Raw genomic sequence first — 16,372 nt, 5'->3', positions numbered from 1 at the left:
AGAGGTCAAGCGTCGGGGTCAGGGGTCACGGGTCAGATGTCAGAGGTCAGGGGTCAGGGGTCGGGGGTCAGAGGTCATAGATCAGGGTCATGTGTCAGAGGTCAGGGTTTAGAGGTCAGGGTAAGGGTTCAGAGGTCAGAGGTCAGGGGTCAGGGTCAGGGGTCATGGGTCAGAGGTCAGGGTTAAGAGGTCAGAGGTCAGGGATCAGGGGGTCATGGGTCAGGGTTCGGAGGTCAGAGGTCAGGGATCATGGGTCAGAGGTCAGGGGTCAGACGTCAGGTGTCAAGGGTCGGAGGTCAGGGGTCAGGGGTCATAGGTCAGGGGTCAGTGTCAGAGTTCAGGGTCAGGGGTCAGGGGTCAGGGGTCAGCGTCACGGTCAGGGGTTACGGATCACGGTCAGGGGTCAGGGGTCAGGATCAGGGTCAGGGTCAGCGGTCAGGGTCAGGGGTCAGGGTAAGGGGTCAGGGGTCAGGGTTCATGGTCTGGGGTCAGGGTCAGTGGGAGGGGTTAGGTTTAGGGGTCAGGGGTCAGGGTCACAGTCAGGGGTTACGGGTCAGGGTCAAGGGTCAGGGTGAGGGTTCAGGGGTCATTGTCAAGGGTCAGGGTCAGGATTCAGGGGCCAGAGGTCAGCGTGATGTTCAGGGGTTAGGGGTCAGGGTCGGGGTCAGGGTGAAAGTCAGGAGTCAGGGGTCAGGGGTCAGAGGCCAGGAGACAGGGCTCGGAGGTCCGGGGTTGTGGGTCATGGGTCAGAGGTCAGAGGTTGGGGTCAGGGGTCGGGGGTCAGAGGTCAGGGTTCAGAGGTCAGGGGTCAGAGGTCAAGGGTCGGGGTTAGGGGTCACGGGTCAGATGTCAGAGGTCAGGGGTCAGGGGTCGGGGGTCAGAGGTCATAGATCAGGGGTCATGTGTCAGAGGTCAGGGTTTAGAGGTCAGGGTAAGGGTTCAGAGGTCAGAGGTCAGAGGTCAGGGGTCAGGGTCAGGGGTCAGGGGTCAGAGGTCAGGGTTAAGAGGTCAGAGGTCAAAGATCAGGGGGTCAGGGGTCAGGGTTCGGAAGTCAGAGTTCAGGGATCATGGGTCAGAGGTCAGGGGTCAGACGTCAGAGGTCAGGGGTAAGGGGTGAGGGGTAAGGGTTCAGGGTTCAGGGTCATAGGTCAGGGTCAGGGGTCAGAGGTCAGGTGCCAGGGGTCGGAGGTCAGGGGTCAGGGGTCAGAGGTCATAGGTCAGGGGTCAGGCCCAGGTTTAAGAGGTCAGGGTTTGGGGGTCAGGGGTTAGGGGTCAGGGGTCAGGGGTCAGAGGTCAGAGGTCAGGGGTCAGGGGTCAGGGGGTCAGGGATCAGTGGGTCAGGTGTAAGTGTCATAGGTCAGGGTCAGGGATCAGAGGTCAGGTGTCAGGTGTCAAGGGTCAGGGGTCATGGGTCAGAGGTCAAGGGTAAGGGCCAGGGGTCATGTGTCAGGGGTCATGGGTCGGGGGTCAGAGGTCAGGGGTCAGAGGTCAGGGTTCAGAGGTCAGGGGTCAGAGGTCAAGCGTCGGGGTCAGGGGTCACGGGTCAGATGTCAGAGGTCAGGGGTCAGGGGTCGGGGGTCAGAGGTCATAGATCAGGGGTCATGTGTCAGAGGTCAGGGTTTAGAGGTCAGGGTAAGGGTTCAGAGGTCAGAGGTCAGGGGTCAGGGTCAGGGGTCATGGGTCAGCGGTCAGGGTTAAGAGGTCAGAGGTCAGGGATCAGGGGGTCATGGGTCAGGGTTCGGAGGTCAGAGTTCAGGGATCATGGTTCAGAGGTCAGGGGTCAGACGTCAGGTGTCAAGGGTCGGAGGTCAGAGGTCAGTGGTCAGGTGTCGGGTGTCATGGGTAAGGGGTCAGTGTCAGTGTCAGGGGTCAGGTGTCAGAGTCAAGCTTCAGAGGTCAGGGGTTAGGGGTCATGGGTCAGGGGTCATAGGTCAGGGTTCAGAGTTCAGAGGTCGGGGTAAGGGGTGAGGGGTAAGGGGGTCAGGGTTCAGGGTCATAGGTCAGGGTCAGGGGTCAGAGGTCAGGTGCCAGGGGTCGGAGGTCAGGGGTCAGGGGTCAGGGGTCATGGGTCAGGGGTCAGAGGTCATAGGTCAGGGGTCAGGCGCAGGGGTAAGAGGTCAGGGGTTGGGGGTCAGGGGTCAGGGGTCAGGGGTCAGGGGGTCAGCGATCAGGGTCATAGGTCAGGGTCAGGGGCCTGAGGTCAGGTGTCCGGGGTCGGAGGTCAGAGGTCAGGTGTCAGGGGTCATGTGTCTGAGGTCAGAGGTCAGGGGTCAGGGGTCGGGGGTCAGGTGTAATTGTCATAGGTCAGGGTCAGGGGTCAGGGCTCAGAAGTCAGGTGTCAAGGGTCAGGGGTCATGGGTCAGGGGTCAGAGGTCAGGGGTCAGCGCCAGTGGTCGGAGGTCAGGGGTCAGGGGTCATGGGTCAGGGTCAGGCTTCAGGGTAAGAGGTCAGTGGTCAGTGGTCAGAGGTCAGGTGTCAGGGGTCGGGGGTCATGGGTAAGGGGTCAGGGTCAGGGGCCAGAGGTAGTTGTCGGGGGTAGGAGGTCAGAGGTCAGGGGTCAGGGCCAGGGGTCAGGGGTCATAGATCAGGGGTCATAGGTCAGGAATCGGGGGTCATGTGTCAGGGTGAGGGGTCAGGGTTAGAGGGCAGAAGTCAGGGGTCAGAGGTCAGGTGTCAGGGGTCAGAGGTCAGGTGTCAGGTGTCGGAGGTCAGAGGTCAGGGGTCAGGGGTCAGGGTTCAGAGGTCAGATGTCAGGATCAGGGTCAGAGTTCAGGGTCAGAGGTCAGGGGTCAGAGGTCAGGGGTTAGAGTTCAAGTGTCAGGGATCATGAATCACAGGTCGGGGTCAGGTTTCAGAGGTCAGAGGTCAGGTGTCAGGGGTCAGGGGTCAGAGGTCAGGGTCAGAGGTCAGATGTCAGATGTCAGAGGTCAGGGGTCAGAGGTCATAGGTCAGGGGTCATAGGTCAGGGAGTAAGGGTCAGGGTCAGGTGTCTGGGCTTGGGGTTCATGGGTAAGGGGTCAGGCGTCAGAGGTCAGGGGTCAGGGGTGAGAGTCACGGGTCAGAGGTCAGGGTTCAGAGGTCATGGTTCAGGGGTCAGTGTCAAGGTTCAGGGTCAGGGTCAGGAGTCAGTGGTCAGAGGTCAGGGCCAGGGGTCAGAGGTCAGGGTTCAGAGCTCAAGGTCAGAGGTCAGGGGTCAGGGGACAGGGTCAGGGGACAGGGTCAGAGGTCACGGGTCAGGGGTCAGGGTCAGGGGTCAGGGGTCAGAAGTAAGGGTAAGGGTTCAGAGGTCAGAGGTCGGGGTCAGGGGTCATGGGTAAGGGTTCAGGGTCGGGGTCAGGGGTCAGAGTCAAGGGTCAGAGGTCAGGGGTCGGGGTCATGGGTCAGGGTTTAGAGGTCAGGATTCAGAGGTCAGGGGTCAGATGTCAGGGTTCAGAGGTCAGAGGTCAGGGGTCAGAGATCATAGCTCAGGGATCATAGGTCAGGGAGTAAGGGTCAGGGTCAGTGGTCAGGGCTTGGGTGTCATGGGTAAGGGGTCAGGGGTCAGGGGTCAGAGGTCATAGATCAGGGATCATGTGTCAGAGGTCAGGGTTTAGAGGTCAGGGTAAGGGTTCAGAGGTCAGAGGTCAGGGGTCAGGGTCAGGGGTCAGAGGTCAGGGTTAAGAGGTCAGTGGTCAGGGATCAGGGGTGAGGGTTCGGAGGTCAGAGGTCAGGGGTCAGGGGTCAGTGGTCAAGTGTCAGGGTTAAGAGGTCAGGGTCAGTGGTCAGAGTTCAGGGATCATGGGTCAGAGGTCAGGAATCAGACGTCAGGTGTCAGTGGTCGGAGGTCAGGGGTCAGGGGTCATAGGTCAGGGGTCAGTGTCAGAGTTCAGGGTCAGGGGTCAGGGGTCAATGTCAGGGTCAGGGGTCAGGGTAAGGGGTCAGGGGTCAGGGTTCATGGTCTGGGGTCAGGGTCAGTGTGACGGGTTAGGTTCAGGGGTCAGGGGTCAGGGTCACGGTCAGGGGTTACGGGTCAGGGTCAAGGGTCAGGGTGAGGGTTCAGGGGTCATTGTCAAGGGTCAGGGTCAGGGTCAGGATTCAGGGGCCAGGGGTCAGGGGTCAGAGGTCAGGGTTAAGAGGTCAGTGGTCAGGGATCAGGGGTGAGGGTTCGGAGGTCAGGGGTCAGGGGTCAGTGGTCAAGTGTCAGGGTTAAGAGGTCAGGGTCAGTGGTCAGAGTTCAGGGATCATGGGTCAGAGGTCAGGGGTCAGACGTCAGGTGTCAGTGGTCGGAGGTCTGGGGTCAGGGGTCATAGGTCAGGGGTCAGTGTCAGAGTTCAGGGTCAGGGGTCAGGGTCAGGGTCAGGGGTCAGGGTAAGGGGTCAGGGGTCAGGGTTCATGGTCTGGGGTCAGGGTCAGTGTGACGGGTTAGGTTCAGGGGTCAGGGGTCAGGGTCACGGTCAGGGGTTACGGGTCAGGGTCAAGGGTCAGGGTGAGGGTTCAGGGGTCATTGTCAAGGGTCAGGGTCAGGATTCAGGGGCCAGAGGTCAGCGTGATGTTCAGGGGTTAGGGGTCAGGGGTTGGGGTCAGGGTGAGGAGTCAGAGGTCAGGGGTCAGGGGTCAGGGTAAGTGTTCAGAGGTCAGAGGTCAGGGGTCAGGTGTCGGGGATCAGAGGTCAGGGGTCATGGGTCAGGGGTCAGAGGTCATAGTTCAGGGGTCGGGCCCAGGGGTAAGAGGTCAGGGTTTGGGGGTCAGGGGTTAGGGGTCAGGGGTCAAGGGTCAGGGGTCATGGGTCAGAGGTCAAGGGTCAGGGCCAGGGGTCATGTGTCAGGGGTCATGGGTCAGGGGTCAGAGGTCAGGGGTCAGCGCCAGGGGTCAGAGGTCAAGGGACAGGGGTCATGGGTCATGGGTCAGGGTCAGGGTTCAGGGTAAGAGGTCAGAGGTCAGTGGTCAGAGGTCAGTTGTCAGGGGTCGGGGGTCATGGGTAAGGGGTCAGAGTCAGGGTTAGGGGCCAGAGGTAGTTGTCGGGGATAGGAGGTCAAAGTTCAGGGTCAGAGGTCAGGGGTCAGAGTTCAAGTGTCAGGGATCATGAATCAGAGGTTGGGGTCAGGGTTCAGAGGTCAGAGGTCAGGTGTCAGGGGTCAGAGGTCAGGGTCAGAGGTCAGGGGTCAGAGGTCAAGTGTCAGGGATCATGAATCAGAGGTCGGGGTCAGGTTTCAGAGGTCAGAGTTCAGGTGTCAGTGGTCAGGGGTCAGAGGTCGGTGTAAGGGTCAGGGTCAGTTGTCAGGGGTTGGGGGTCAGGGGTCAGGGGTCAGAGGTCAGGGGGTCAGGGATCAGGGTCATAAGTCAGGGTCAGGGGCCAGAGTTCAGGTGTCGGGGGTCGGAGGTCAGAGGTCAGGGGTCAGGGCGAGGGGTCATGGGTCATGGGTCAGGGTCTGGGTCAGGGGGTCGGGGGGTCAGGGTTAGAGGTCAGAGGTCGGAGGTCAAAGGTCATAGGTCATGGGTCATGTGTCATAAGTCGGGGGTCATAGGTCAGGGGGTCAGGGTTCATAGGTCAGGTTTCAGCGATCATGGGTCAGAGATCAGGGGTCAGAGGCCAGGTGTCAGGGGTCGGAGGTCATGGGTCATGGGTCATGAGTCAGAGGTCAGAGGTTGGGTTCAGGGGTCGGGGGTCAGAGGTCAGGGGTCAGAGGTCAGAGGTCAGAGGTCAGGTGTCAGGGGTTGGGGGTCATGTGTAAGGGGTCAGGGTCAGGGTCAGGGGCCAGAGGTCAGAAGTCAGGGGTCAGAGGTCAGGTGTCAGGGGTCAGAGGTCAGAGGTCAGGGGTCATGGGTCAGGGGTCAGATGTCAGGTGTCAGGTGTCGGAGGTCAGTGGTCAGGGGTCAGTGGTCAAGGGTCAGAGGTCGGTGTAAGGGTCAGGGTCAGTTGTCAGGGGTTGGGGTCAGGGGTCAGGGGTCAGGGGTCAGGGGTTCAGGGATCAGGTTCATAAGTCAGGGTCAGGGGCCAGAGTTCAGGTGTCGGGGGTCGGAGGTCAGATGTCGGGGTCAGGGCCAGGGGTCATGGGTCATGGGTCAGGGTCAGGGGTTTAGGGGGTCAGGGTTAGAGGTCAGAGGTCGGAGGTCAGAGGTCATAGGTCGGGGTCATAGGTCATAATTCAGGGGGTCATAGGTCGGGGGTCAGGGTTCAGAGGTCAAGTTTCAGGGGTCAGGGGTCAGAGGTCAAGTGTCAGGGTTAAGAGGTCAGTGTCAGTGGTCAGAGGTCAGGAATAATGGGTCAGAGATCAGGGGTCAGAGGCCAGGTGTCAGGGGTCGGAGGTCAGGGGTCATGGGTCATGGGTCATGGGTCATGGGTCAGTGGTCAGAGGTCAGAAGTTGGGGTCAGGGGTCGGGGGTCAGAGGTCAGGGGTCAGAGGTCAAGGGTCGGGCTCAGGGGTCACGGGTCAGATGTCAGAGGTCAGGGGTCAGGGGTCGGGAGTCAGAGGTCATAGATCAGGGATCATGTTTCAGAGGTCAGGGTTTAGAGGTCAGGGTAAGGGTTCAGAGGTCAGAGGTCAGGGGTCAGGGTCAGGGTCAGGGGTCAGGCGTCAGAGGTCAGGGTTAAGAGGTCAGAGATCAGGGATCACGGGTCAGGGTTCGGAGGTCAGAGGTCAGGGGTCAGGGGTCAGTGGTCAAGTGTCAGGGTTAAGAGGTCAGGGTCAGTGGTCAGAGTTCAGGGATCATGGGTCAGAGGTCAGGGGTCAGTGTCAGAGTTCAGGGTCAGGGGTCGGGGTCAGGGTCAGGGTCAGGGTCAGGGGTCAGGGTAAGGGGTCAGGGGTCAGGGTTCATGGTCTGGGGTCAGGGTCAGTGTGAGGGGTTAGGTTCAGGGGTCAGGGGTCAGGGTCACGGTCAGGGGTCATAGGTCAGGGTGAGGGGTCAGGGTTAGAGGGCAGAAGTCAGGGGTCAGAGGTCAGGTGTCAGGGGTCGGAGGTCAGAGGTCAGAGGTCAGGTGTCATGGGTCAGGGGTCAGAGGTCAGGTGTCAGGTGTCGGAGGTCAGTGGTCAGGGGTCAGGGTATAGGGTCATAGGTCAGGGTCAGGGGCCAGAGGTCAGATGTCAGAGGTCAGGGGTCAGAGGTCATAGGTCAGGGGTCATAGGTCAGGGAGTAAGGGTCAGGGTCATGTGTCTGGGCTTGGGGGTCATGGATAAGGGGTCAGGCGTCAGAGGTCAGGGGTCAGGGGTCTGGGGTGAGAGTCAAGGGTCAGAGGTCAGGGTTCAGAGGTCATGGTTCAGGGGTCAGTGTCAAGGTTCAGGGTCAGGGTGAGGAGTCAGTGGTCAGAGGTCAGGGCCAGGGGTCAGAGGTCAGGGTTTTTGAGCTCAAGGTCAGAGGTCAGGGGTCAGAGGTCAGGGTTCAGAGGTCAGGGGTCAGAGGTCAATGGTCGGGGTTAGGGGTCACGGGTCAGATGTCAGAGGTCAGGGGTCAGGGGTCGGGGGTCAGAGGTCATAGATCAGGGGTCATGTGTCAGAGGTCAGGGTTTAGAGGTCAGGGTAAGGGTTCAGAGGTCAGAGGTCAGAGGTCAGAGGTCAGGGGTCAGGGTCAGGGGTCAGGGGTCAGAGGTCAGGGTTAAGAGGTCAGAGGTCAAAGATCAGGGGGTCAGGGGTCAGGGTTCGGAAGTCAGAGTTCAGGGATCATGGGTCAGAGGTCAGGGGTCAGACGTCAGAGGTCAGGGGTAAGGGGTGAGGGGTAAGGGTTCAGGGTTCAGGGTCATAGGTCAGGGTCAGGGGTCAGAGGTCAGGTGCCAGGGGTCGGAGGTCAGGGGTCAGGGGTCAGAGGTCATAGGTCAAGGGTCAGGCCCAGGGGTAAGAGGTCAGGGTTTGGGGGTCAGGGGTTAGGGGTCAGGGGTCAGGGGTCAGGGGTCAGGGGTCAGGGGTCAGAGGTCAGAGGTCAGGGGTCAGGGGTCAGGGGGTCAGGGATCAGTGGGTCAGGTGTAAGTTTCATAGGTCAGGGTCAGGGATCAGAGGTCAGGTGTCAGGTGTCAAGGGTCAGGGGTCATGGGTCAGAGGTCAAGGGTCAGGGCCAGGGGTCATGTGTCAGGGGTCATGGGTCGGGGGTCAGAGGTCAGGGGTCAGAGGTCAGGGTTCAGAGGTCAGGGGTCAGAGGTCAAGCGTCGGGGTCTGGGGTCACGGGTCAGATGTCAGAGGTCAGGGGTCAGGGGTCGGGGGTCAGAGGTCATAGATCAGGGTCATGTGTCAGAGGTCAGGGTTTAGAGGTCAGGGTAAGGGTTCAGAGGTCAGAGGTCAGGGGTCAGGGTCAGGGGTCAGGGCTCATGGGTCAGAGGTCAGGGTTAAGAGGTCAGAGGTCAGGGATCAGGGGGTCATGGGTCAGGGTTCGGAGGTCAGAGTTCAGGGATCATGGTTCAGAGGTCAGGGGTCAGACGTCAGGTGTCAAGGGTCGGAGGTCAGAGGTCAGGTGTCAGGTGTCGGGTGTCATGGGTAAGGGGTCAGTGTCAGTGTCAGGGGTCAGGGGTCAGAGTCAAGCTTCAGAGGTCAGGGGTTAGGGGTCATGGGTCAGGGGTCATAGGTCAGGGTTCAGAGTTCAGAGGTCGGGGTAAGGGGTGAGGGGTAAGGGGGTCAGGGTTCAGGGTCATAGGTCAGGGTCAGGGGCCAGAGGTCAGGTGCCAGGGGTCGGAGGTCAGGGGTCAGGGGTCATGGGTCAGGGGTCAGAGGTCATAGGTCAGGGGTCAGGCGCAGGGGTAAGAGGTCAGGGGTTGGGGGTCAGGGGTCAGGGGTCAGGGGTCAGGGGGTCAGCGATCAGGGTCATAGGTCAGGGTCAGGGGCCTGAGGTCAGGTGTCCGGGGTCGGAGGTCAGAGGTCAGGTGTCAGGGGCCATGTGTCTGAGGTCAGAGGTCAGGGGTCAGGGGTCGGGGGTCAGGTGTAATTGTCATAGGTCAGGGTCAGGGGTCAGGGGTCAGGGGTCAGAAGTCAGGTGTCAAGGGTCAGGGGTCATGGGTCAGGGGTCAGAGGTCAGGGGTCAGGGTAAGGGGTCAGGGGTCAGGGTTCATGGTCTGGGGTCAGGGTCAGTGTGAGGGGTTAGGTTCAGGGGTCAGGGGTCAGGGTCACGGTCAGGGGTCATAGGTCAGGGTGAGGGGTCAGGGTTAGAGGGCAGAAGTCAGGGGTTAGAGGTCAGGTGTCAGGGGTCGGAGGTCAGAGGTCAGGTGTCATGGGTCAGGGGTCAGAGGTCAGGTGTCAGGTGTCGGAGGTCAGTGGTCAGGGGTCAGGGTATAGGGTCATAGGTCAGGGTCAGGGGCCAGAGGTCAGATGTCAGAGGTCAGGGGTCAGAGGTCATAGGTCAGGGGTCATAGGTAAAGGAGTAAGGGTCAGGGTCATGTGTCTGGGCTTGGGGGTCATGGATAAGGGGTCAGGCGTCAGAGGTCAGGGGTCAGGGGTCTGGGGTGAGAGTCAAGGGTCAGAGGTCAGGGTTCAGAGGTCATGGTTCAGGGGTCAGTGTCAAGGTTCAGGGTCAGGGTGAGGAGTCAGTGGTCAGAGGTCAGGGCCAGGGGTCAGAGGTCAGGGTTTTTGAGCTCAAGGTCAGAGGTCAGGGGTCAGGGGACAGGGTCAGGGGACAGGGTCAGAGGTCAGGGGTCAGGGTCAGGGGTCAGTGGTCAGGGTGATGTTCAGGGGTTAGGGCTCGGGGTCGGGGTCAGGGGAGGGGTCAGGGGTCATGGGTCAGGGTCAGGGTTCAGGGTAAGAGGTCAGAGGTCAGGGGTCAGAGGTCAGGTGTCAGGGGTCGGGGGTCATGGGTAAGGGGTCAGGGTCAGGGGCCAGAGGTCAGAAGTCAGGGGTCAGAGGTCAGGTGTCAGAGGTCGGAGTTCAGTGGTCAGGGGTCTTGGGTCAGGGGTCAGAGGTCAGGTGTCAGGTGTTGGAGGTCAGTGGTCAGGGGTCAGAGGTCGGTGTAAGGGTCAGGGTCAGTTGTCAGTGGTTGGGGGTCAGGGGTCGGGGTCAGGGGTCAGGGGTCAGAGGTCAGGGGTCAGGGGGTTAGGGGGTCAGGGATCAGGGTCATAAGTCAGGGTCAGGGGCCAGAGTTCAGGTGTCGGGGGTCGGAGGTCAGAGGTCAGGGGTCAGGGCCAGGGGTCATGGGTCATGGGTCAGGGTCAGGGGGTCATGGGGTCAGGGTTAGAGGTCAGAGGTCTGAGGTCAGAGGTCATAGGTCATGGGTCATGTGTCATAAGTCGGGGGTCATAGGTCAGGGGGTCAGGGTTCATAGGTCAGGTTTCAGGGATCATGGGTCAGAGATCAGGGGTCAGAGGCCAGGTGTCAGGGCTCGGAGGTCCGGGGTCGTGGGTCATGGGTCATGGGTCAGAGGTCAGAGATGGGGTCAGGGGTCGGGGGTCAGAGGTCAGGGTTCAGAGGTCAGGGGTCAGAGGTCAAGGGTCGGGGTTAGGGGTCACGGGTCAGATGTCAGAGGTCAGGGGTCAGGGGTCGGGGGTCAGAGGTCATAGATCAGGGGTCATGTGTCAGAGGTCAGGGTTTAGAGGTCAGGGTAAGGGTTCAGAAGTCAGAGGTCAGGGGTCAGGGTCAGGGGTCAGGGGTCAGGGGTCATGGGTCAGAGGTCAGGGTTAAGAGATCAGAGGTCAGGGATCAGGGGTCATGGGTCAGAGGTCATGGGTCAGGGCCAGGTGTCAGGGTTCAGAGGTCAGAGATCAGAGGTCAAGGGTCGGTGTTAGGGGTCACGGGTCAGATGTCAGAGGTCAGGGGTCAGGGGTCGGGGGTCAGAGGTCATAGATCAGGGGTCATGTGTCAGACGTCAGGGTTTAGAGGTCAGGGTAAGGGTTCAGGGGTCAGAGGTCAGGGGTCAGGGTCAGGGGTCAGGGTCAGGGGTCAGGGGTCAGAGGTCAGGGTTAAGAGGTCAGAAGTCAAAGATCATGGGGTCAGGGGTCAGGGTTCGGAGGTCAGAGTTCAGGGATCATGGGTCAGAGGTCAGGGGTCAGACGTCAGAGGTCAGGGGTAAGGGGTGAGGGGTAAGGGTTCAGGGTTCAGGGTCATAGGTCAGGGTCAGGGGTCAGAAGTCAGGTGTCAAGGGTCAGGGGTCATGGGTCAGGGGTCAGAGGTCAGGGGTCAGCGCCAGTGGTCGGAGGTCAGGGGTCAGGGGTCATGGGTCAGGGTCAGGCTTCAGGGTAAGAGGTCAGAGGTCAGTGGTCAGAGGTCAGGTGTCAGGGTTCGGGGGTCATGGGTAAGGGGTCAGGGTCAGGGGCCAGAGGTAGTTGTCGGGGGTAGGAGGTCAGAGGTCAGGGGTCAGGGCCAGGGGTCAGGGGTCATAGATCAGGGGTCATAGGTCAGGAATCGGGGGTCATGTGTCAGGGTGAGGGGTCAGGGTTAGAGGGCAGAAGTCAGGGGTCAGAGGTCAGGTGTCAGGGGTCAGAGGTCAGGTGTCAGGTGTCGGAGGTCAGAGGTCAGGGGTCAGGGGTCAGGGTTCAGAGGTCAGATGTCAGGATCAGGGTCAGAGTTCAGGGTCAGAGGTCAGGGGTCAGAGGTCAGGGGTCAGAGGTCAGGGGTTAGAGTTCAAGTGTCAGGGATCATGAATCACAGGTCGGGGTCAGGTTTCAGAGGTCAGAGGTCAGGTGTCAGGGGTCAGGGGTCAGAGGTCAGGGTCAGAGGTCAGATGTCAGATGTCAGAGGTCAGGGGTCAGAGGTCATAGGTCAGGGGTCATAGGTCAGGGAGTAAGGGTCAGGGTCAGGTGTCTGGGCTTGGGGTTCATGGGTAAGGGGTCAGGCGTCAGAGGTCAGGGGTCAGGGGTCAGGGGTGAGAGTCACGGGTCAGAGGTCAGGGTTCAGAGGTCATGGTTCAGGGGTCAGTGTCAAGGTTCAGGGTCAGGGTCAGGAGTCAGTGGTCAGAGGTCAGGGCCAGGGGTCAGAGGTCAGGGTTCAGAGCTCAAGGTCAGAGGTCAGGGGTCAGGGGACAGGGTCAGGGGACAGGGTCAGAGGTCACGGGTCAGGGGTCAGGGTCAGGGGTCAGGGGTCAGAAGTAAGGGTAAGGGTTCAGAGGTCAGAGGTCGGGGTCAGGGGTCATGGGTAAGGGTTCAGGGTCGGGGTCAGGGGTCAGAGTCAAGGGTCAGAGGTCAGGGGTCGGGGTCATGGGTCAGGGTTTAGAGGTCAGGATTCAGAGGTCAGGGGTCAGATGTCAGGGTTCAGAGGTCAGAGGTCAGGGGTCAGAGATCATAGCTCAGGGATCATAGGTCAGGGAGTAAGGGTCAGGGTCAGTGGTCAGGGCTTGGGTGTCATGGGTAAGGGGTCAGGGGTCAGGGGTCAGAGGTCATAGATCAGGGATCATGTGTCAGAGGTCAGGGTTTAGAGGTCAGGGTAAGGGTTCAGAGGTCAGAGGTCAGGGGTCAGGGTCAGGGGTCAGAGGTCAGGGTTAAGAGGTCAGTGGTCAGGGATCAGGGGTGAGGGTTCGGAGGTCAGAGGTCAGGGGTCAGGGGTCAGTGGTCAAGTGTCAGGGTTAAGAGGTCAGGGTCAGTGGTCAGAGTTCAGGGATCATGGGTCAGAGGTCAGGAATCAGACGTCAGGTGTCAGTGGTCGGAGGTCAGGGGTCAGGGGTCATAGGTCAGGGGTCAGTGTCAGAGTTCAGGGTCAGGGGTCAGGGGTCAATGTCAGGGTCAGGGGTCAGGGTAAGGGGTCAGGGGTCAGGGTTCATGGTCTGGGGTCAGGGTCAGTGTGACGGGTTAGGTTCAGGGGTCAGGGGTCAGGGTCACGGTCAGGGGTTACGGGTCAGGGTCAAGGGTCAGGGTGAGGGTTCAGGGGTCATTGTCAAGGGTCAGGGTCAGGGTCAGGATTCAGGGGCCAGGGGTCAGGGGTCAGAGGTCAGGGTTAAGAGGTCAGTGGTCAGGGATCAGGGGTGAGGGTTCGGAGGTCAGGGGTCAGGGGTCAGTGGTCAAGTGTCAGGGTTAAGAGGTCAGGGTCAGTGGTCAGAGTTCAGGGATCATGGGTCAGAGGTCAGGGGTCAGACGTCAGGTGTCAGTGGTCGGAGGTCTGGGGTCAGGGGTCATAGGTCAGGGGTCAGTGTCAGAGTTCAGGGTCAGGGGTCAGGGTCAGGGTCAGGGGTCAGGGTAAGGGGTCAGGGGTCAGGGTTCATGGTCTGGGGTCAGGGTCAGTGTGACGGGTTAGGTTCAGGGGTCAGGGGTCAGGGTCACAGTCAGGGGTTACGGGTCAGGGTCAAGGGTCAGGGTGAGGGTTCAGGGGTCATTGTCAAGGGTCAGGGTCAGGATTCAGGGGCCAGAGGTCAGCGTGATGTTCAGGGGTTAGGGGTCAGGGGTTGGGGTCAGGGTGAGGAGTGAGAGGTCAGGGGTCAGGGGTCAGGGTAAGTGTTCAGAGGTCAGAGGTCAGGGGTCAGGTGTCGGGGATCAGAGGTCAGGGGTCATGGGTCAGGGGTCAGAGGTCATAGTTCAGGGGTCGGGCCCAGGGGTAAGAGGTCAGGGTTTGGGGGTCAGGGGTTAGGGGTCAGGGGTCACGGGTCAGAGGTCAGGGGTCAGGGGTCAGGGGTCAGGGGGTCAGGGATCGGTGGGTCAGGTGTAAGTGTCATAGGTTAGGGTCGGGGATCAGAGGTCAGGTGTCAGGTGTCAAGGGTCAGGGGTCATGGGTCAGAGGTCAAGGGTCAGGGCCAGGGGTCATGTGTCAGGGGTCATGGGTCAGGGGTCAGAGGTCAGGGGTCAACGCCAGGGGTCAGAGGTCAGTTGTCAGGGGTCGGGGGTCATGGGTAAGGGGTCAGAGTCAGGGTTAGGGGCCAGAGGTAGTTGTCGGGGATAGGAGGTCAAAGTTCAGGGTCAGAGGTCAGGGGTCAGAGTTCAAGTGTCAGGGATCATGAATCAGAGGTTGGGGTCAGGGTTCAGAGGTCAGAGGTCAGGTGTCAGGGGTCAGAGGTCAGGGTCAGAGGTCAGGGGTCAGAGGTCAAGTGTCAGGGATCATGAATCAGAGGTCGGGGTCAGGTTTCAGAGGTCAGAGTTCAGGTGTCAGTGGTCAGGGGTCAGAGGTCGGTGTAAGGGTCAGGGTCAGTTGTCAGGGGTTGGGGGTCAGGGGTCAGGGGTCAGAGGTCAGGGGGTCAGGGATCAGGGTCATAAGTCAGGGTCAGGGGCCAGAGTTCAGGTGTCGGGGGTCGGAGGTCAGAGGTCAGGGGTCAGGGCGAGGGGTCATGGGTCATGGGTCAGGGTCTGGGTCAGGGGGTCGGGGGGTCAGGGTTAGAGGTCAGAGGTCGGAGGTCAAAGGTTATAGGTCATGGGTCATGTGTCATAAGTCGGGGGTCATAGGTCAGGGGGTCAGGGTTCATAGGTCAGGTTTCAGCGATCATGGGTCAGAGATCAGGGGTCAGAGGCCAGGTGTCAGGGGTCGGAGGTCATGGGTCATGGGTCATGAGTCAGAGGTCAGAGGTTGGGTTCAGGGGTCGGGGGTCAGAGGTCAGGGGTCAGAGGTCAGAGGTCAGAGGTCAGGTGTCAGGGGTTGGGGGTCATGTGTAAGGGGTCAGGGTCAGGGTCAGGGGCCAGAGGTCAGAAGTCAGGGGTCAGAGGTCAGGTGTCAGGGGTCAGAGGTCAGAGGTCAGGGGTCATGGGTCAGGGGTCAGATGTCAGGTGTCAGGTGTCGGAGGTCAGTGGTCAGGGGTCAGGGTATAGGGTCATAGGTCAGGGTCAGGGGCCAGAGGTCAGATGTCAGAGGTCAGGGGTCAGAGGTCATAGGTCAGGGGTCATAGGTCAGGGAGTAAGGGTCAGGGTCATGTGTCTGGGCTTGGGGGTCATGGATAAGGGGTCAGGCGTCAGAGGTCAGGGGTCAGGGGTCTGGGGTGAGAGTCAAGGGTCAGAGGTCAGGGTTCAGAGGTCATGGTTCAGGGGTCAGTGTCAAGGTTCAGGGTCAGGGTGAGGAGTCAGTGGTCAGAGGTCAGGGCCAGGGGTCAGAGGTCAGGGTTTTTGAGCTCAAGGTCAGGGGTCAGGGGACAGGGTCAGGGGACAGGGTCAGAGGTCAGGGGTCAGGGGTCAGGGTCAGGGGTCAGTGGTCAGGGTGATGTTCAGGGGTTAGGGCTCGGGGTCGGGGTCAGGGTGAGGGGCCAGGGCTCATGGGTCAGGGTCAGGGTTCAGGGTAAGAGGTCAGAGGTCAGGGGTCAGAGGTCAGGTGTCAGGGGTCGGGGGTCATGGGTAAGGGGTCAGGGTCAGGGGCCAGAGGTCAGAAGTCAGGAGTCAGAGGTCAGGTGTCAGGGGTCGGAGGTCAGAGGTCAGGTGTCAGTGGTCGGAGTTCAGTGGTCAGGGGTCTTGGGTCAGGGGTCAGAGGTCAGGTGTCAGGTGTTGGAGGTCAGTGGTCAGGGGTCAGATGTCGCTGTAAGGGTCAGGGTCAGTTGTCAGGGGTTGGGGGTCAGGGGTCAGGGGTCAGGTGTCAGGGGTCAGAGGTCAGGGGTCAGGGGTCAGGGGGTCAGGGATCAGGGTCATAAGTCAGGGTCAGGGGCCAGAGTTCAGGTGTCGGGGGTCGGAGGTCAGAGGTCAGGGGTCAGGGCCAGGGGTCATGGGTCATGGGTCAGGGTCAGGGGGACAGGGGGTCAGGGTTAGAGGTCAGAGGTCGGAGGTCAGAGGTCATAGGTCATGGGTCATGTGTCATAAGTCGGGGGTCATAGGTCAGGGGGTCAGGGTTCATAGGTCAGGTTTCAGGGATCATGGGTCAGAGATCAGGGGTCAGAGGCCAGGTGTCAGGGCTCGGAGGTCGGGGGTCGTGGGTCATGGGTCATGGGTCAGAGGTCAGAGGTTGGGGTCAGGGGTCGGGGGTCAGAGGTCAGGGTTCAGAGGTCAGGGGTCAGAGGTCAAGGGTCGGGGTTAGGGGTCACGGGTCAGATGTCAGAGGTCAGGGGTCAGGGGTCGGGGGTCAGAGGTCATAGATCAGGGGTCATGTGTCAGAGGTCAGGGTTTAGAGGTCAGGGTAAGGGTTCAGAGGTCAGAGGTCAGGGGCCAGAGGTCAGGTGTCGGGGGTCGGAGGTCAGAGGTCAGGGGTCAGGGCCAGGGTTCATGGGTCAGGGTCGGTGGTCAGGGGGTCAGGGTTAGAGGTCAGAGTTCGGAGGTCAGAGGTCATAGGTCATGGGTCATGTGTCATAAGTCGGGGGTCATAGGTCAGGGGGTCAGGGTCATAGGTCAGGTTTCAGCGATCATGGGTAAGAGATCAGGGGTCAGAGGCCAGGTGTCAGGGGTCAGGGGTTCAGGGATCAGGTTCATAAATCAGGGTCAGGGGCCAGAGTTCAGGTGTCGGGGGTTATAGGTCAGAGGTCGGAGGTCAGAGGTCATAGGTGGGGTCATGGGTCATAATTCAGGGGGTCATAGGTCGGGGTCAGGGTTCAGAGGTCAAGTTTCAGGGGTCAGGGTTCAGAGGTCAAGTGTCAGGGTTAAGAGGTCAGTGTCAGTGGTCAGAGG

This window comes from Phaenicophaeus curvirostris, chromosome 28 (genome assembly GCF_032191515.1).
Source record: "Phaenicophaeus curvirostris isolate KB17595 chromosome 28, BPBGC_Pcur_1.0, whole genome shotgun sequence".
NCBI lineage: Eukaryota > Metazoa > Chordata > Aves > Cuculiformes > Cuculidae > Phaenicophaeus > Phaenicophaeus curvirostris.
The sequence above is the reverse complement of the archived record's forward strand: the minus strand, read 5'-3'. Positions refer to the sequence as shown.